Raw genomic sequence first — 22,334 nt, forward strand, 5'->3', positions numbered from 1 at the left:
AAGCTCAGGGAAAGTGTCCAGGCCCTGAGTTCAAGCCCAAGGACAGGTACATATGAACAAGCAAACAAGCAAGCTAACAAGAGCAAAAAGTACCCACCTTGCTTTCATTAGTCAGCAGCTAGAGGCTGACCATGAGATATGAGCATCTGAACACACCTGTGCATTAATAACCCCTAAATCCTTTCCATACTATGACTACAAACAAATAAAAAATCTGGTTGTAGATCATTTACCAAGAAAGAAGAAAGCCCTGAGTTCAAGTACCAGTGCTACCAAAATAGAAAAGATCTCCATTTGTGCACTTTGATTGAGATAAGTTATCCATGACAGAAAATTCACATCTCAACCTCTGCAAAATTCAGTTTATTTGGCAACCATCTCCAGACATGTGCTGCCTATACAAATTTAAAATTTTGGCATTACAAAACTATATTAAGTGAAGTAAGCCACACTCAAAGGAACATAGGCTCAATGGTTTCCCTCATTTGTCATAATCAGTAGAAAACTTGGGCTCTCCTAGCAGAGATTTACAATAGAACAAAATCTGGAGACATTAGGCCAAATAGTATGACACTAAATGTAAGGACCTCCAGGATAAGGAAACCAAAGCCATATAATGAGTTACTATTGTCCTTAATATACTGTTATCTCTCATCTCTTTTGCTGTCCCTTGGTTATTTCATATTGTTACAATATTTCACCTCGTTATCTGATATAGCTTATATGTGCTTAATTGGTTATTTGAAATAGGAGAGGGAAGGGGGAAATTAAGAGGAGCGGGTAGAGGGGGGAAGGGAAATGGGGACCATGTCATGAGAAAGGATATCAATATTCATGAAGTAATGTACCTTCTATCGGGTGAATATAATGTAACCCTTCTATTAATTACAATAAAAATATATGAAAAAAACAAAAAACGGAACCCCTACTTCAAGAAACACCTTGACCTAGTCAGCAACTTTCTCCAGAATTCATGTGTCATGAATGATACTAATGAAACCAGAGAATACAAATAATGTGTTCAGAGAGGTAGGATTTACAGGACTGAGGGTCAACTATTCTTCCTTCTGCAAAACCATATTACAGATGTATTTCCTACCTCCTGATGTCAGCTCCTGGTTTGTAAAATCTGCGCAGGGCTCTTTTGAGTTCCCTTTTCCTCAGGCTGTAGATGAAGGGGTTCAGGAAAGGAGTGACCACTGTGTACATCACTGAGGACACAGCGCTGCTCCGGGTTGAATGTGATACCGCTGATGCAAAATAAACTCCCAATCCTGTCCCAAAGAATAAACACACCACTGAGAGGTGAGAGCCACAGGTGGAGAAGGCTTTGTACTTCCCACCTGATGATGGAATTCACAGAACTGAAGTAATAATTTTATAGTAAGGGAAAAGGATTCCAAAGATTGGAGGAAATCCATATATGGAAGCAACAACATATTTGAAGATAACGTTTGTGAATGTGTGCTTACAGGAAAGATCCAGGACTTCAGAAGGATCACAGAAGAAACTTGGGATTTCCAATTCCTTGAAATCGGTCATCTGCAATGCCATCCACATGTGCAGCTGTCCTTCCAAGAAGCTGGTGAAAAACATAGCAGAACCAAGGAGACACAGAGACGAGGGTTCAAGATGAGAGGGTAATTCAGGGGGTGACAGATGGCCACAAAGCAGTCATAGGCCATCACAGTAAGAAGCATAGCATCCATGCAGCCAAAGATGGTGAAGAGACACATCTGTGTGAGGCAGCCTGCACAGGAGATGGCTCTGCTGTGACTCAGGAGTTTCACCAGCATTTTGGGTACGGTGGTGGAGATGAAGCAGATGTCATCCAAGGAGAGGATGGAGAGGAAGAAGTACATGGGGGTATGGAGGTGGGAGTCTGAGCTGACGGCCAGGATGATGAGCAGATTTCCCAGTAAGGTGGTGAAATACATGGAGAGGAAGAGTCCAAAGAGCATGGGTTGTAATTTTGGATCCTCTGAGATTCTAAGTAGAAGAAAATGTGTAACGAGGGTTAGATTTTGTGCTTCTTTATCACCTGGACAACTGCTCAAAAACAAAAACATCTTGATAGAAAATGAAACGCATATCCAGGAATTGTCAGCTCTAATTACTTGAAAGTCAGGTATTTACAAGCTTGAATTTTGCACCACCTTTACAAGCTTGAATTTTGCACCACCTATGCAGTGGAGTATACTAGTGTTTGTGAATTGTGGCAATTCTCTACTTCTAGAATCTTCTCAATCTCTGATGCCTTGTTCCTCAGGCTTTTGTCTCCATATGTGCCCCAGTGACACGCAGTTGTGTTGGAAAGCAAAGAAGATAATGGCTGGCTAGAGCAAGGTCACCTGACAGTACATCCTTGTAATGTAGTGTGTGGGAACAGGTTCCAGGGCAGCAGGAGAGATCCAAGAATTTACACATTTATGATGCATGTCTCTGTCTAGGAGCCTACTTTTGGAGCCAGTGCCCTTCCCTAGGCTCTAGGAAGCCCATCCACTGGGAGGGCTGGAGAGTGGGCTTTCATGTGTAGATTGAGATTCTGGGTTGTAAACTGGGCTGGAGGATTTCAGGAAGATTCCCCTGGGGGAAGGGCCAGCAGTAGTTCAAGCCACTAGAGCAATATTGAGTTAGGAGAACGAAGCAGTTTCCCATCCATTAGTGCAGTGAATATTTTTATCGCACTGAAAAGAAAATCCAATCCCAGGAACAGTCACTCCTTATTTATCTCCACTGTGACAGCATGCAGGCACAAATCTACTTCTGGATCCTCTCAACTTTCCTCTTCTTGTATTATGGCATTGGTAGGGAAATGAGTAAGCCTGGAAATGTGATATTGAGTGAAATAAGTCAGGTTCAGAGAAACAAAGGACATGTATCCTTCTATAAAACATAAAAACATAAAATTAAATCTCAATTATCACATTATATGAATGCACATAGGGTCATGTGCATCAATGCACACACAAATTGAGTAAAGTGTGGCAGGAAAAGATTCTTATTGAACAACTGTCATCAAGTAAGCTATGGTTTAACCACATGAATAGGAGGAAGATGAAACAGTCTGCTTGTTAAAAATATACAGTGTTCCAGAAGTAGGTGGCTCAAATTTCTAATCCTAACTATTCCAGAGGCTGAAGTCTGAGATTCACAGGTGGAAGCAAGTCTGGGGCAGGGAATTCTGAGAATATCTTGTTTTGAATCAGGAAGTTAGGAGCTGGAAGCTAATTGAGAAGACCTCCAGGATATGGAAGCAAGAGCCATATGATGTGTAATTGTTGTTCTTAGTGTCCTAGGTTATTTTTCATCTCTTTTATTGTCCCTTGGTTATTCTCATATTGTTACACTATCTTAGCTTGTTATCTGTTTTATTCTATATTCATTAATTTGTTTATTTGGAATTGGATAGGAAGGGGGGAAACAAGATGAAAGGAGTGGGTAAGGAGAGGCAAAAGGGCACAAAAACATGAGAAATGGTATCAATGTTTGGGAAATAATGCACTTTCTATCTGGCAAATATAACGGTAACTTTTCTATTAATTACAATTAAAAAGGAACGACTAAACGCAGGAAGTGGAGCTGTAGCTTTGAGCAAAAACGTCAGGGACCTGAGCACCCAGGCCCGAGTTCAAGCCACAGAACCTACGTGTGTGTGTGTGAACGCACACACATGCACACACTACAGAAGGTGAATGATATGAAATGAGAAAGAATGACCTAAAACTCAGAGCTCTGAGAAGGACACAGGGCATTCTGCCAAAAGTTTCATTGATGTAATGTCCTTTTGTCATTTTCACCATCATCACAATCTTCCTACTCATTCCCCTCCTTTCTCCTCCTCCTCCTATTTCTCCTTCTTCTCCTCCTCTTCTTCCTCGTCCTCCTCCTCCTTTCATACAGTCTTTAGGAGAACTTAGGAAATTGGTTTGAACCATTTACATCCTGCTACATTTGGTGAGCCACAAATGAGAATAAAAAGCACAGTAGGTAAAGAATTCTCCATTACATATACTGGTAGCCCTAACCTTCAACCCCTACCTGCAAATTCACTGAGGACATACACTTTGCAGTCTCCTTGTCTCCAAGTTCTTCACCAACCATCCTGCCCCACTCAGTTGCTTAAGCTGCTTCTCTCTTCAGCTATGGCCCAAGTAGACAGATATGAGGATCCCAGATCTGGTGCCCGGCACAAATCCAGCCTCTGTCCTCAGGAAAGAGATGAAGACACAGAAGGAGCAGAGATGGTGGTGATGAGGAGACAGATATAGGCCCAGTGTCCTGGAGACAGGAGAGGGAAGGCTCATCCTTGACTTCTACATGGCCTTGAAGGATTAATACCCACAGGGCACAATTAACCAACCTGTGTGTATTAACAGGCCAAGTCTCTGGACATTTCAAACATAGGGATGACAGAATCATAAAAAATTTCCGTGACTCGTGGCTGGGAGTGTGGCCTAGGGTAGCGTGCTCGCCTAGCATGCACAGAGCTCTATGTTCGATTCCCTGGCATCATATATACAGAAAAATCCAGAAGTGGTGCTGTGACTCAAGTGACAGAGCACCAGCCTTGAGCAAAATGTGTCCAAGGACAATGCCCAGGCCCTGAGTTCAAGCACCCAGAGTGACAAAAAAAGAAAACATTTTCACGTAGCTGTGCACTGGTTTCTTTATTATCATAATTATTATTAATTTGTTGTACCAAGATGTTACAGTTCAACATATCAGTTTGTGAGAAAAACGAATTTTAGTTGTTTACACCCTTTTTGCTTCACCAACTCTCCCAACCTCAATAATATCTTCAATATTCTATTTTTTAAATAAATATTTGAATTACATTAATGTATTTGTACCAAGGGGTTGACACTCAATAGAGCAGTTGGTGAACACAGTGTATCTTGCTCCATATCACCAGTTTTATTCTACTTCATTCTACCCAAACTCCCCTCCCTTCAATTGTCTTAATTTTGTAGGGTATGTATGCAATTTTTAATAACATTTCCCCCCTTCTCACTTCAGTATACCATCCTCTGTCTTATCCTCTACATTTCCAGTACGTTATTTTCTTTTTTTCATATTTTTATTGTAATTAATATAAGGGTTACATTATATTCACCAGATAGAAGGTGCATTAATTCACACACATGGATACCCTTTCTCATATCTTGGTCCCCATTTCCCTCCCCCTACCCCCACCCTTCATCTTGTTTTTCTCCCTTCCCTATACAATTTCAAATAACCAAATACAAATATATTCAATATATCAGATAACAAAGTGAGATACTGTAACAATATGAGATAACCAAGGGACAGCAAGAGATGAGAGATAACATAGTACATTAAGGACAACAATCACTCATTATATGGCTTTTGCTTCTACATCCTAGAGGCCCTTTCATTTAGCATCATACTATATCCAGTACGCTAGTTTCTGATAATCATTTTGTTGGCCGGTATTTTGGGGGTTCTAATGAATTACACCATTTAAACTCTATCCTAAATATATCATATTTCAGTTGATAGATTGGTTTTCCCTTGTCTTGAGAACATAGCTATGAAATGTGTTTGACATCTTCATCTCTAGACATCACTTTCTCTATTTTCCTCACATTAATTTTATAAATTTCATTGCTCTAAGCCTTCAAGACTTTCCAGCTTCCTGGCATTCATTCTTGTGGACTGAGAGTGAGTTTTCTAAGGAATGACACCATTTAAACCCCCTCCCTGAACATAGCACACTTTAGGGTATAAATTGGGTACCTTTGCCAATTACCCCACATGAATATAATTATATAATTATAAATTAGATCTAACTACCACATATGAGAAAAAATATGCATCCTTTGCATCTCTGGGTCTGGCTTGACTTCATTTGAATTTTGTCCTCGAAATTTATTTCTTCACAAATTATGGAAGCTCATTCTTCCTAAAGGAGGAGGACAATTCCCTTCTATAAATATTCTTTCTTCACTAAGAAGCAGGTTTGAGTTCTCCTTTCTCCTTTTCATCTGTTAACAACAGTGCATCCACAGAGACTTGGACCAAACACACCAAAAATCTAACTAATCACCAGCTCTGAGCTTGTGTCTCCAATTCTACCTAACATTCAAAGTTCAAGCCCTTCATCCCTGCAGTGCAATAGCCCCAGCCCAGCTGGGTACCCATGCGACATTTCTTCAATGGATTAGGATGGTCCCATATGATGTAGAAGAGTCCCAGGATTCACTATAGCACATGTATGGGAAATGCATTGAACTTGCACCCCGTGGAATGATCCTGAGGATCAGAAACATAAAGCAACAAGTGCACAGAGGCCCTACAGATGTGAGGATTCTGAAGGGCACAGATTACCCATTAAAATGAGGAACTGAACAGCTATATGGGAGGACAGCACTGCGGTGAGCTCCTCGACCAGCGAGGAAGAACGACCACCACTCGAGGATTCTTCTCAAATTATACTTTATTGGAGAGCCTTTTGATTGAAGGGAGAGCAGGAAGCGAAAGGCGCTGGGCAGGGAAATGCAGCTGCTTACATACAATCAAGGAACCCGGGGTTCTTTGCCATTGGTCGCTCTGTTGCCAGGGCCGTTTTAAAACTCGGGATTGGTCAGGCCTCTGACGTCATACGCGCAGACTCAGAGGAAAGAGCAAACGCTCTGCATTCACATACCAAATAAGGAGAACTAAGAGGTTGTTTAGTGGCGGCCGCTCCGGCTCCCCACATCTCCCCCTTTCTTGTTTTGTTGCAGCAAGTCAACATACCTGTTGTGAAGAGAGTAGAGGTGCTGTCCTCCAAAGTAAAACTTGAGGTCCCATTCTAGAGGAGTGAGCCAGGCGATCAAATCTGGATCCCTCCCCTTCAGGCCCTCTATCCCCTTTGTGGAGATGGGCTAGGGGCGCAGACCCATATGCTGACGCACATGCTCTCCCTAACCTGTTAGGGTCAGGAGTGGTACTTTGTCCAACGTTTCACAACTCTTGGCTGCCTGTATTCCTATGCCTCGTGCAATAGACTAAGGTCTCGAGGGTGCAAAGGCAGTACAGGGCACTTTTAGTTGGTTTTTAAAGCTGCAAGCCAAATTTTGGGGAGAGTGTCCTTGCTCCAAGGCAGTGAGTGCATAAGCAATTAGTATTCTATCCCTTCTATTGCGAGATCTCATGCCACAGAGCAACCAGAGGCAAAAAATACAGAACCCACAATAGGCTGCAACAAACACTTCCAGCCCAGCCCACTCCTTAACAAACGACAGGGAATTTTTTACCCAATCCAAAACTTGTCCTACTGTTATTGTGATCCTGGTCCTATTAACTAACATAATTTCTGATTTTAATTGAGTGGTTAGATTTTCAAACTGATCAGTCCATTGTCCTAGAAGCATTAGTCGCGGGCATTGGTAATGAAAAGGTCTTCATCCGCGCCCACAAAATCCTCTCCTGGGCCATCACTGGATCTGCTAGTATTGCCACCAACATGAGAATAATCTTCATCGTCAGTGCCTTTCTCGGGTTCTCCTTCCACCTTTCGCGTCAATCGCAATGGGACCCAAAGCGGTGTTTCCTGCTCCTGTGGAAAAACACAAACAGCTCCCCTGGATCTCCTTACTATGGGATCCGGTCCACACCAATTATTTGTAATAACATCCTTCCATTTAACCATCTCAGTTATAATTTTTGGGTTTTGGGCAGCATGTCTATCTGCTGCTGACTTATCATCACTGTTTAAAATTAAAAAATTTAAAGTAAAAAGTGCAAGGGAAAGTCTTTCCCTGGGAGATGCTCCTTCTGCAATTCCCCCTTTTTGTTTTTGAAGTATTTCTTTTAATTTTTTGTTGGTTCTTTCCACAATTCCTTGTCCTTGCGGATTGTATGGTAACCCTGTTGTATGGGTTACTTGCATTTGCGCACAAAAGGCGCGGAAACCATGAGAAGTATAGGCAGGGCCATTATCAGTTTTTAAGTGAAGGGGTTTTCCCCAGGCCGCCCAGGCTTCTAAACAATGTACTTTTACATGGGAAACCTTTTCTCCTGCCAAGGGTGTGGCATATACTATGCCAGAATAGGTATCCACTGAGACAAGTAAATATTTTAATTTTCCAAATTCCACTAAATGAGTAACATCCATTTGCCATAGGGCATTTGGTTTTAAGCCTCTAGGGTTTATCCCCACATTAGGAGAGGGGAGAAAAATCACACAAGACTGACAGGCTTTAACAATATTTCGTGCTTCATGTCTGGTTACATTAAATTTTATTCTAAGAGTATTAGCAGGTACATGATATAACTGATGAAAAGTTTTTGCTGATTCTACAGAATCAATAGCTGTCAAAACCATGGCCCTAGTTGCCTGATCTACCTGGGCATTAGCCTTAGCCATGGGACCTGGCAACAAGGTATGAGCTCTCATGTGCCATATATTAAAGGGATTCTTTCTTGCCAAAATAAGGGATTGAATCTGTAATAATATGTTAGAAACCATGCTGGCCTGCCTAATTGAGGCGGCGATTTCAAGAGAATTAACAGCATTAACAACATATTGTGAATCAGAAAAAAGATTAAAGGGCTCTTCAAATCTTTTAAACACCTCTAGAACCACCAGGCACTCCGTGACCTGGGGAACATCCGGTCGAAAATATAACACGACTGGATTTTGACCTTCCACCACAAAGGCACCCTGGCCAGTTTTTGACCCATCAGTATAAATAGTCAAGGCTGTAACCAAAGGCTTCTTAGAGGTAATAATAGGAAAATAAACCAAATTTCTCTCTACAAAGGCAAGCAGGGGATGCTTGGGATAATGGTTATCAATAATATTGGGAAAGGCACATAATAAAATCGCCCATATATCCACAGTGGCAGCCAAAGTTTCCACCTGATTCCTGGTATAGGGAATAATTAATTTATCGGGTATTTTAGCAAAATGCATCAAACAATACTTTAGGCCCAATAGGGCTTGAGTTGCAACAAGCTCAGGAAAATATTGAACAGTTCTTGCTCCAAGAGAATTACCATGAAGCCACCACAGAGGGCCGTCCTGCCATAAGACCCCTGTAGGATAATTCTTTGTCTTAAAAATACACAACATAAGTAATTGACCTGGATTATAACGACACACTTGAGCCTTAATTATTGCCTCTTCAATCTTTTTTAGGGCCGCAAAAGCCTGTGGGGTAAGTTTTCGTGTAGATGTGACATCCGGGTTACCTTCCAAAATGGAAAATAAAGGCAGTAATTCTGCTCGAGGAATGTTTAAATATCCCCGGATCCAGTTGATGTCTCCCAACAGTTGTTGAAAATCATTGAGTGTCTTTAGGTGGGCAGTTCAAATAGAAATTTTTTGAGGTCGAATAAAGGCAGGAGTAACAATGGCGCCTAAGAATTTTACCACCTTGGATTGTTGTACTTTATCAGGGGCAATAATAAGCCCTCTCTGTTCAAGTAGGGAAACCACCTGTTGATAGGCTCTATGAAGTACCTCAAGAGAGGAAGCAGCTAGCAGGATATCATCCATATAATGAATGATTTTTATCAGGGGAAACTCCTGTCTAACTGATAGCAGGGCCGAATCCACAAACAGTTGACAAATAGTCGGGCTATTAGCCATGCCTTGAGGCAAGACCTTCCACTGATACCGGACATCTGGCTGTTCATGATTAACAGAGGGCAACATAAAGGCAAAACGTTCTCTATCCTCAGGGGAAAAGGGGATTGAGAAGAAGCAATCTTTAATGTCTAAGGTCAACACAGGCCAATCTCGGGGCAGCGCTGAAAGTAGAGGAAGTCCTCTCTGGACTGGTCCCATGACCTGCATTTGCACGTTTACTGCCCTTAAGTCATGTAACAATCTCCACTTGCCAGAAGCCTTTTTAATAACAAAAATGGGTGTGTTCCAGGGAGATACAGAGGGCTCAACGTGTCCCAATTTTAACTGTTCCTCAACTAAATTTTTTGCAGCTTCCAATTTTTCTTGTGAAAGGGGCCACTGGGGGACCCACACCGATTTCTGAGTCAACCAGGGTATGGGTACCGCATTATTGATGGAAGCTTTTGTTTCAGTGGCCCCTAGGAAAAACCCAATCCTTTCCTATTAAATTTTGGAACAGGCTCAATGGGTTCTGGGCGTCCCTGAAGACATCTGCCAAGCCCTTGAGTTGGAACATATCCCTGCTGTTTTATGATGTTTTGACTAACTTGTGAATAATTATTAGTCAGTTTAAGTTTTAATTGTTGTTGCACATCCCGTCCCCAAAGATTAACAGGGACGTCGATTACAAACGGTTGGATTGTTCCCTGTTGGCCTTCTTCAGTTCTCCACACTAACTCTTTAGCACTGACACAGGGAGCATTAGCATATCCAAGTCCTTGTAAAGTTTGAGAAGATTTTTGTAATGGCCACTGCTTGGGCCAGGCCTTTGATTGAATAATGCTCCGATCGGCTCCGGTATCTACCAGGCCAAGAAAGGACTTTCCCTCTATTTGTAGGGATAGCATGGGTCTCTGGTCCAATTCCATCGACAGGCACACAAGATCAATCCCTGTGGAGCCTAAGCCTGTGGCTCCCCTTTCCTTTTGTAGTGAAGGAAGGTTTCCATGTTTTGAAGGTAGAATTAAAAGCTGGGCAATCCTATCTCCCGGGGCTATAGAGATTACTCCGTAAGGGGAGTGGCACAAAACCTTGATTACTCCTGAATAGTCAGAATCTATAACGCCCGGGAAAATTATTAGTCCTTTTAAGGTGGAGGAGGAGCGCCCTAACAACAATACCACCGTGCCTCTTTCTAATGGTCCAGTTACATTAGTATCCAATATTTGTACTCCCATGGCTGGAGTTAAGACCAATCCGGAGGAGGCACAGAGGTCCAACCCTGCGGAGCCTGGGGTTGCCCTTCTGGCCGAACTGGCTGCTGTACGCTGGGAAGAGGTGCCGGAGTCTGAAGTGCCCCATAAATTTGTGGGCCCTGGGGACGGGGGCCCCTTATCCCGTTTTTTGGCTCCTGGTCTGCACTAAGAGAAGGAATGGGCTGTCCATTAATATCTTTTACTGACTTGCATTCATTGGCCCAATGTTTTCCCTTCTTGCACCTAGGACATGTTCCTGGCATCTTTTGAACTCCCTGAGGACCCTGGGGAGCATTTCTGGGACATTGGCGTTTAAAGTGTCCAAGTTGGCCACATTTGAAGCATCCTTTACCTTTAGAGTCCTTGGCCGCTCGGGTGGCTGACAGTACAGCTGCAGCCAGGCCTGCATTAGTTAATGGCCCCCCTATTTCCCTGCAGGCTTTTACCCATGCTTCCAGGCCCTTTTCCTTGACCGGCATAATAGCTCTCTGACATTCCTTTGTACATTGCTCAAAAATTATTTGTTGGACAACTGGCATAAAGACTTAAAGATTTCCAAAAACGCGCTCCGCTGTTTTGAGCACATGGGCCACAAAATCGGAGAATGACTCCGTGACAGCTTGAGTAACTTTGGTGAGGCTGCCAGTGACCTGGCCTTTGTTTGGGATTGCCCTCCAGGACTTGTAAAAAACCTCATTTATTTGTTTGTAAACATCCCAGGGGAAATTTGTCTGATCAGCAACCCTAGGAGCATGTCCACAGTCCACTCGGGCCGCCCTTCTTGTACATTTAATCTATATTGAGCCTGAGCTCTGTCCATAACTATAGACCTGAAGTCAAGGAACTGTCCATAATCGAGGCATGTCCGCGCGACCTCATACCAATCATTAGGTGTCATAGCATTAACAGTTAGTCTTCTAAGCAAGGCAGTGGTATAACTGGCCGCAACTCCATAATTACGTACTGCCTCCATCAAATCCTTTAACTGTTTGTAGGAGACTGGTTCAAAGGTCCTCTCCTGGGTAACTGGGTTCTCAAAAACTAGGAACGCAGCTGCCAGGCGGGACCAAGTGCTTCCTTTTATGAAATGACTTTTTCCCGAGGCCACAGGATAAGGCGGGGCGCAGAGGGTATGGCTCTCTCTTGCTCATTTCCTTTAGACACTCCTGCCAGAAGAGGTCGTTGAACTCCATACCTACCCTCCTCATACCTAGCAGCAGCCTCCTCCAAGCCTTTTCCCTCTTTCGGGTCCTGTTCCTCATCTGAATTGTTAGTCACTTCCTCATCTGAGTTGCTTAACTCCTCATTTGAATCGTTTAGCTCCTCATCTCTAGACTCCCTTATTTGTAAATGTTGAAACCTGTCTGGATCCGGGTAAGACTGCCCTGGGGGCTGCTCCATTGTTCTTATGCCTTGGTCCTCCTTATCTCCCTCCTGCAGGGTATCTTGAAAGGGTGCGTCCACCCTCTGTTCTTTGACATAACGTCTCCTTTTTTTTATTTTCTTTCCCTTTTCTTTTTGGCCTACCCTTTTCCTCCCCATTTGATTCTGCCTCAGAGAGACTATCCTGGTGCTTCGTCAACGTCCTACTGGCTTTCTTAACAATCTGTGAGTTGCCGCAACGCAGACAAATGCAACAAAAACACACCAGCAACACCCACAAAGGAAGGACAACAGCAAGCACCCAGAATTGTACCCCCAAAAACAGCATACCTGGGGATCTCAGCTGATCAGGCTGATACTTACCGACCTCTCCTCTCCGTATGTCGAGTTCTGAATCCTCCTCGGCCCCTCGCTTGTTGTCCTGTCTTCCCAAGGTCCCGGGTTTCCGGCACCAGTTGCGGTGAGCTCCTCGACCAGCGAGGAAGAACGACCACCACTCGAGGATTCTTCTCAAATCATACTTTATTGGAGAGCCTTTTGATTGAAGGGAGAGCAGGAAGCGAAAGGCGCTGGGCAGGGAAATGCAGCTGCTTACATACAATCAAGGAACCCGGGGTTCTTTGCCATTGGTCGCTCTGTTGCCAGGGCCGTTTTAAAACTCGGGATTGGTCAGGCCTCTGACGTCATACGCGCAGACTCAGAGGAAAGAGCAAACGCTCTGCATTCACATACCAAATAAGGAGAACTAAGAGGTTGTTTAGTGGCGGCCGCTCCGGCTCCCCACACAGCACCATGGAAAAGAGAAAAACAAACTATATGAAGGATGTGAGGATTCTGCTTTTGGTAGTTTAACAGACATGGATGGAATCAGCCCAGAGCACCCTCACTGGGTCAATGGAGCCAAGAAATATCGTATCTAGACATAGTAAAATTCTAGTCATCCATTGGTAAGGATAGTATTTTTTCACTGGGAAAGAACTAGAAAGTCCTGGAAAAAAATTATGTTAAAGGAAGTAAGTTATACTCAGAGAGATACAGGATCCATGTTTTCCCTTGTATGTGGTAGGTACATTTAGCTCACAAACTCCTTAGTAAATACATCAATTGGTGCATTTCAATAGAAAGGCAAAATCTAGGTTCAGAGATATTAACATCAGACAGTGGGTAGTGACAGGGTTTGGGTGGTGTCTAGGGATAGATGAGAAGAAGATGGGGAGAATGCAGACAAGCATCCAATGTATATCCCACAAAATTATGAAGAGTGAGTGAAGAGGTGAGTAGGGGAAGGTGATAATATGGGAGGAGTGACTTTGATCAAGATATATTATATTCAAATACTGCTTTGGTAACTGTCAAATCTTAGTACAACTACTTAAAAATAATAATAATAGGGATAAAAGAACTTGTCGTTGGCAGAATATGCTGGCGGTTCAGTGTTGTCTTTCTGTGCTCTCTCCAAGATACCAGTTCTGGCATCATAGGGGAAAGTTCATACCGCAAGATCGATCCTAAATTAGCTTTAGCACCACAGAGATCTAAGTCAGAGAGAAAAAGGCAGAAAACCGGCACAAGAAGACAGCATGGAGCAGAGCCAGCTGCTTGGAGCCACTGTGAAGACAAAACCTTTCTCCTGAACCTGAGCAGACAGTGCTTCTCAGCAGCTCAGACCTGCCTGTTCCAGAAAGAGCCAGACCAAGCCTGCGCAAGGCCTGAGCAGTCACCCAGCTTGTCGCGGACCTGTCAGCTTCACGAAACCAGAAAACCCATCAAATTGTGAATACCTCCGTGGAACGGCATTGGGAAGGAATCCCATTCCCTACCAGCTGAAAGCTGAACCATCTTGACTGCTGGTAAAGACCCGACCAAAACAACTGGAGCCTGAGAAGTGGTGCTGGCAGTGCCATCATTCAAAAGGGAAAGGTTTTCCCAGAGGCAGCTTAGCCGGACACCAGCCCCCGATGGTAGTGGAAGTTCTTCCCACTGGGTGGGGCCGCACTCCTGGTAAACAAAAAAAATGTTAATCTTCAGTTTGTCTTTTTGTGGGGCACAGGATAGGAAACTTGTATCTCCACTAAATTCGGGATCCAAACCCTTCAAAAAGTCTTTTCTCTTTCAATTTGGCTTTGCGGTTTTTCTGATTAGTTTGTTGATTGGGCAGGAAACAAAATCAAAACAGTGGCTTCATGAGGGGCTTTGTTTCCCAGGACAGTGGCTACGCCCAGGGTTGGGACTTCCCATAGCACCAGGAACAGACATCCGGCCAAGCTGCCTCTGGGAATACATTTGCCCTTTTGAATGATGGCCCTGCCAGCACCACTTCTCAGACTACAGTTGTTTTGGCTGGGTCTTTGCCAGCAGTCACGATGGTGCTGCTCTAGGCTGGTGGAGAAGAGGATCCTTTCCCAATGTCTTTCTATGGAGGTACTCAAAAATTGATGGGTTTTTTGGTTCCGTGAAGCTTGGACTTCCGCGATACGGCTGGGTGATGGCTCTGGGCTCCCGCAGGCTCTGTCTGGCTCTGTCTGGCACTGGTCTGTGCTGCCAAGAAGAGCTGTGTGCTCAGGGTAAGGAGAAATGCTTTGTCTCCGTGGTGGCTCCGAGCGGCTGGCAGCGCTCCACACTGTCTTCTTGCTTCAGTTTTCTGCCTTTTTCCTCTCTGTCTTATATGGCTGTGGTGCTAAAGCTTACTTAATGTTGATCTTTGGGTATGAACTTTCCCCTATGATTCTAGAACTGGTATCTTGGAGAGAGCACAGAAAGACTCACACTGAACCGCCGCCATTTTCTGCCACTGACAAGTTCTTTTATCCCTATTATTATTATTATCATTATTATTATTATTATTATTTTAAGTAGTTGTACTAAGGATTTGACAGTTACCAAAGCAGTTTTTGAATATAATGTATCTCCATCAATGTCACTTCTCCAAAAATGTCACATTCCCCTACTCGTGCCTTCAGTCTCTCCTCGCTCCTAACTTTTTAATGACCCATCTGCGTCTCTCCATTTCACTGCGAGAAATCATACAACACAAAGCTTTGACTTCTCCCCCATATTAAAGTCAAACTTGAGAGCACATATTCATATTATTGTAGAAGGATAGTGACATATGTCTTAATAAAACCCCCTATTTATTTCTACAAAATGGGGAATTTATCATTATGTTTCTGAGTATCAGAAAATGGGGTAATGGAAATCTAGAGGGTAGGAAAGAGGATGGTAGAAGAATGAAGACAGAAGGGGGGAAATATTATTAAAGATTTTATACATACCCTTTAAAATGAAGACAATTTAAGGGAGGGGAGTTTGGGTAGAATGAAGGAGAAGAAAGTGTTGATAAGGATCAAGGTGCATTGTGTTCATCAACTGTTTTACTGAGTGGAAACTCCTTGGACAATTACTTTAATGTAATTCAAATGTTTATCTTTGGTAAAAAATAGAATATTGAAGATATTGTTCAAGTTGGGACAGTTGGGGAGACAAAAAGGATGTCAACAACCAAAATACATTATACTCACAAACTGATATGTTGAACTGTAACCTCTTGGTACAAAAAAATTAATATTAATATGGTAATTAAACCAGTGCACAACTACTTAAAATGCTATTCTTTTTTTGCCAGTCCAGGGGCTTGAGCTCAGGGCCTGGGCATTGACCTTGAACACATTTTTCTCAATGACACTATTCTTCCACTTGAGTCACAGCACAACTTCTCTTTGTTTTTTTTCTGTTTATGAGTTTCAAGGGAATCGAATGTAGGGGTCTGTACATAATAGGCGAGGACAGTACTCTAGGCCACACTCCTGGCCACATGTCATGTATTGTTTTCATGATTCTGCCGTCCCTGTGTTGGAAATGTGAAGTAAGCCAGACTCAAAGGAACTTAGGCTCAATGGTTTCCCTCATTTATCATAATCTGTAGAAACCTTGGGCTCTACTTGCAGAGATCTGCAATAGAGCAAAACCTTGATACATAAGGCCATATAGTATGAAACTAATTGAAAGGACCTGCAGGATATTGAATCAAAAGCCATGTAACGAATGATTGTTGTCCTTAATGTACTATGTTATCTCTCATCTCCTTTGCTGTCCCTTCGGTATCTCATATTGTTATAGTATCTCATTTTGTTATCTGATATATTGGATTTATTTGTATTTGGTTATTTGAAATTTGATAGGGAAGGGGGGAAACCCAAGATGGGCGGGGGGTTGGGGAGGGAGGGTAATGTGCAGCAAGACATGTGGAAGGGTATCAATGTATGTGAATTAATGCACCTTCTATCTGGCAAATATCATGTAACCCTTTTATTAATTACAATAAAAAATAAAATATAAAATTAAAAAAATGTTTTATTTTCATGGTGATGTATAGCAGGGTTACAATTAGATCTGTACAGTAGTGAGTCCTTACTTCTTGAACATTGTTACTGCTTCTTTATTTTTTCTCACTTTTCTTCCCCCTCCTTCCCTGTTTTGGATTTCATCTCCAACATAATATCTTGTGAATATTGCTGTTACACTGGGTCAGCCTATGTCATGTGACTCATTGTCTTGTTTTTCCCCTCCCTTCAGTAATTAATATAAGCGAATGCATTTACAATGCACTAGGTGCCAAAGTCAGATATAGTAACAACATGGGATAAGTCATAAGGGAAAGAAAAAAGAAAAAGAGAAAAAGGTACAAAGTATCTTCACATAGAATATTAAAGTAACAACCACATAGGATAAATTTGTAAATTTGCCATAGCTCAGAAGCTAATTACAGTCAGCTAGGAAGACTTCATTCTGCTAGCAACAAACTTAACCCATTTAGAGGCTGATGTTTCTAAACAACTTTCATGAACATATATGGTCAAAGCAACCCCATTCCTTATTCTTGTTCTGAAACCTTGAGCACAGTGAATTGGCATTTGTTTCTTTTTTAAAAATTGTCTTTTTTTCTGGGTGATCTATAGAGGGGTTACAGTTTCATTTGTCACTTGTCATGTCGTGGGTGCACTTCATTTTAATCATTGATACCCCTTCCCATGTTTTTCTCCCTCTTTTCCTCCCTCCACCCTCTCCCAATAATCTTGTGTTTCCTGTTGTCTTTCCTATTTCAAACAAACAAATAGACGTATGTACAATACATAGGGTAACAAAGTCAGACACAGTAACAACAGGGGATAAAGCAAAGGAAAAAAAGAGAAAGAAATAACTTCACATAATACAATAAGAACAACAATCACAATCCATATCATAAAGTTCATTTTGCCTAGCTTTTCCTGTGCGGAAGAATAGCTTCTGAGCTATTGTTATCCTCTCCTAGGAAAATCCTAGACTTTAATTAATTATTACAACTAAGGGAGGCTGCGGCGAGCTCCTTGACCAGCGAGGAAGAACGACCACCACTCGAGGATTCTTCTCAAATCATACTTTATTGGAGAGCCTTTTGATTGAAGGGGGAGCAGGAAGCGAAAGGGGCGAGGCATCAAAAGCAGCTGCTTATATAGGGAACAGGAACACGGGTCGCTCCACCATTGGCTGCCGCCCTACTGCCACAACGAGGTGCCGCGGGATTGGCCAGGGATCATCATGTGATTCGCACATGCGCATAATGTAGGACACGTAGTCAAGCACCGCATTGCCTTATATGGAGTTGTTTACCTCTAAGAAGTCAGGAAACAGGCACCATCTAATGGCATTTGTCCCGGCTCCCTACAGCTCCCCCTTCTTGTTTTGAGCATCAGGCAAGAGTAGAGGTCTGTTCTCTGAAGAGAATAAGGACAATGCAAGGCCTCCTCTCCAGGCTCTTTCCCAGAGGGTGACCCGCCAGTCCGATGCCCTTTTTTCAGAGGTGGGAAATTTTGGCATCTACCCACATGCAAACAGACGTGCTCTTCTCGAGAAAAGGCATCTCCCTTTTCCCAAGTGCAGTGCATACGCCTCGCATCCTGTTTGCTCCAGATCTTAAGCTGCATATCTGTCCCTGTGCAATGGGCTCTTGTCCCCCGGGGTGCAAAGGCTATGCAGAAAAATAAGGCTCAATTGCCCTTTAAGGCTGAAAGCCATATTTGGGGTGAGGATCCAACTTCCAAGGCGGCTAATGCTTGTGAAAATCATTACCTTATCCCTCTGTGTTTGGGCTTGCAGGCGAGAGACCAACCATAGGCAGACCACATATCCTTTTCTTTTCAAGCATACTTAACCAAACTTGGGGGGAGTCGTGCATTTCTAATGCTGCAAAAGCTGGTTTTATAATAGCATTATCTCTTTTTCATTTATAACTCATTTTACATAGCATCCAACAAAAAATCCCCAACCCACACATCATTAATCCCAATAAGGCTAAACTTCCAGCCCATTCTTTTACCCAGGAGGACGCCTGTAATATCCAATCAGTAATTTTCCCGAAAAGGGGCCACATTTACCCTGGTTGAATTAACAATCATAATTTCATATCTCAATTGGCTTGTAAGGTTTTCAAAATCATGTGACCACTGTCCAGTTAACATCTGACCCAACTGCCTTGACACATTAGTGGTATAAAGACATCGGCAACGTATAATTGTCCAACTGTCTGTCCATGGGAAGAAAAGGTAACTGCAATGATGAATTGGTCGTGAAAAGATACGGGAAAACACGAGCATCATGCTTCACAGGCATCGGTATTGGAAAGGTCTTCATCAGCGCCCACAAAATCATCTCCTGGGCCATCACTGGATCTGCTAGTATTGCCACCAACATGAGAATGATCTTCATCATCAGTGCCTTTCTCGGATTTTCCTTCCACCTTTCGCGTCAATCGCAATGGGACCCAAAGCGGTGTTTCCTGCTCCTGTGGAAAAACACAAACAGCTCCCCTGGATCTCCTTACTACGGGATCCGGTCCACACCAATTATTTGTAATAACATCCTTCCATTTAACCATCTCAGTTATAATTTTTGGGTTTTGGGCAGCATGTCTATCTGCTGCTGACTTATCATCACTGTTTAAAATTAAAAAATTTAAAGTAAAAAGTGCAAGGGAAAGTCTTTCCCTGGGAGATGCTCCTTCTGCAATTCCCCCTTTTTGTTTTTGAAGTATTTCTTTTAATTTTTTGTTGGTTCTTTCCACAATTCCTTGTCCTTGCGGATTGTATGGTAATCCTGTTGTATGGGCTACTTGCATTTGCGCACAAAAGGCGCGGAAACCTTGAGAAGTATAGGCAGGGCCATTATCAGTTTTTAAGTTAAGGGGTTTTCCCCAGGCCGCCCAGGCTTCTAAACAATGTACTTTTACATGGGAAATCTTTTCTCCTGCCAAGGGCGTGGCATGTACTATGCCAGAATAGGTATCCACTGAGACATGTAAATATTTTAATTTTCCAAATTCCACTAAATGAGTAACATCCATTTGCCATAGGGCATTTGGTTTTAAGCCTCTAGGGTTTATCCCCACATTAGGAGAGGGGAGAAAAATCACACAAGACTGACAGGCTTTAACAATATTTCGTGCTTCATGTCTGGTTATATTAAATTTTATTCTAAGAGTATTAGCAGGTACATGATATAACTGATGAAAAGTTTTTGCTGATTCTACAGAATCAATAGCTGTCAAAACCATGGCCCTAATTGCCTGATCTACCTGGGCATTAGCCTTAGCCATGGGACCTGGCAACAAGGTATGAGCTCTCATGTGCCCTATATAAAAGGGATTCTTTCTTGCCAAAATAAGGGATTGAATCTGTAATAATATGTTAGAAACCATGCTGGCCTGCCTAATTGAGGCGGCGACTTCAAGAGAAATAACAGCATTAACAACATATTGTGAATCAGAAAAAAAGATTAAAGGGCTCTTCAAATCTTTTAAACACCTCTAGAACCACCAGGCACTCCGTGACCTGGGGAACATCCGGTCGAAAATATAACACGACTGGATTTTGACCTTCCACCACAAAGGCACCCTGGCCAGTTTTTGACCCATCAGTATAAATAGTCAAGGCTGTAACCAAAGGCTTCTTAGAGGTAATAATGGGAAAATAAACCAAATTTCTCCCTCAAAGGCAAACAGGGGATGCTTGGGATAATGGTTATCAATAATATTGGGAAAGGCACATAATAAAATCGCCCATATATCCACAGTGGCAGCCAAAGTTTCCACCTGATTCCTGGTATAGGGAATAATTAATTTATCGGGTATTTTAGCAAAATGCATCAAACAATACTTTAGGCCCAATAGGGCTTGAGTTGCAACAAGCTCAGGTAAATATTGAGCAGTTCTTGCTCCAAGAGAATTACCATGAAGCTACCACAGAGGGCCGTCCTGCCATAAGACCCCTGTAGGATAATTTTTTGTCTTTAAAATACACAACATAAGTAATTGACCTGGATTATAACGACACACTTGAGCCTTAATTATTGCCTCTTCAATGATTTTTAGGGCCACAGAAGCCTGTGGGGTAAGTTTTCGTGTAGATGTGACATCCGGGTTACCTTCCAAAATGGAAAATAAAGGCAGCAATTCTGCTCGAGGAATGTTTAAATATCCCCGGATCCAGTTGATGTCTCCCAATAATTGTTGAAAATCATTGAGTGTCTTTAAGTGGGCAGTCCGAATAGAAATTTTTTGAGGTCGAATAAAGGCAGGAGTAACAATGGCGCCTAAGAATTTTACCACCTTGGATTGTTGTACTTTATCAGGGGCAATAATAAGCCCTCTCTGTTCAAGTAGGGAAACCACCTGTTGATAGGCTCTATGAAGTATCTCAAGAGAGGAAGCAGCTAGCAGGATATCATCCATATAATGAATGATTTTTACCAGGGGAAACTCCTGTCTAACTGACAGCAGGGCTGAATCCACAAACAGTTGACAAATAGTCGGGCTATTAGCCATGCCTTGCGGCAAGACCTTCCACTGATACCGGACATCTGGCTGTTCATGATTAACAGAGGGCAACGTAAAGGCAAAACGTTCTCTATCCTCAGGGCAAAGGAGTATTGAGAAGAAGCAATCTGTAATGTCTAAGGTCAACACAGGCCAATCTCGGGGCAGCGCCGAAAGTAGAGGAAGTCCTCTCTGGACTGGTCCCATGACCTGCATTTGCACATTTACTGTCCTTAAGTCATGTAACAATCTCCACTTGCCAGAAGCCTTTTTAATAACAAAAATGGGTGTGTTCCAGGGAGATACAGATGGCTCAACGTGTCCCAATTTTAACTGTTCCTCAACTAAATTTTTTGCAGCTTCCAATTTTTCTTGTGAAAGGGGCCACTGGGGGACCCACACCGATTTCTGAGTCAACCAGGGTATGGGTACCGCATTATTGATGGAAGCTTTTGTTTCAGTGGCCCCTAGGAAAAACCCAATCCTTTCCTATTAAATTTTGGAACAGGCTCAATGGGTTCTGGGCGTCCCTGAAGACATCTGCCAAGCCCTTGAGTTGGAACATATCCCTGCTGTTTCATGATGTTTTGACTAACTTCTGAATAATTATTAGTCAGTTTAAGTTTTAATTGTTGTTGCACATCCCGTCCCCAAAGATTAACAGGGATGTCGATTACAAACGGTTGGATTGTTCCCTGTTGGCCTTCTTCAGTTCTCCACACTAACTCTTTAGCACTGACACAGGGAGCATTAGCATATCCAAGTCCTTGTAAAGTTTGAGAAGATTTTTGTAATGGCCACTGCTTGGGCCAGGCCTTTGATTGAATAATGCTCCGATCGGCTCCGGTATCTACCAGGCCAAGAAAGGACTTTCCCTCTATTTGTAGGGATAGCATGGGTCTCTGGTCCAATTCCATCGACAGGCACACAAGATCAATCCCTGTGGAGCCTAAGCCTGTGGCTCCCCTTTCCTTTTGTAGTGAAGGAAGGTTTCCATGTTTTGAAGGTAGAATTAAAAGCTGGGCAATCCTATCTCCCGGGGCTATAGAGATTACTCCGTAAGGGGAGTGGCACAAAACCTTGATTACTCCTGAATAGTCAGAATCTATAACGCCCGGGAAAATTATTAGTCCTTTTAAGGTGGAGGAGGAGCGCCCTAACAACAATACCACCGTGCCTCTTTCTAATGGTCCAGTTACATTAGTATCCAATATTTGTACTCCCATGGCTGGAGTTAAGACCAATCCGGAGGAGGCACAGAGGTCCAACC

The 22,334-nt window shown here is 42.8% G+C and overlaps 1 pseudogene; it reads right to left on the reverse strand.

Moving 5' to 3' along the window:
- Positions 1 to 1,095: 1,095 nt before the first annotated feature.
- LOC150068180 (olfactory receptor 7E178-like) overlaps positions 1,096 to 22,334 on the reverse strand; it is a 47,600-nt pseudogene continuing 26,361 nt past the window's right edge.

This window comes from Megascapheus bottae, chromosome 1 (genome assembly GCF_031878675.1).
Source record: "Megascapheus bottae isolate mThoBot1 chromosome 1, mThoBot2.hap1, whole genome shotgun sequence".
In the NCBI taxonomy this organism is placed as follows: Eukaryota; Metazoa; Chordata; class Mammalia; order Rodentia; family Geomyidae; genus Megascapheus; species Megascapheus bottae.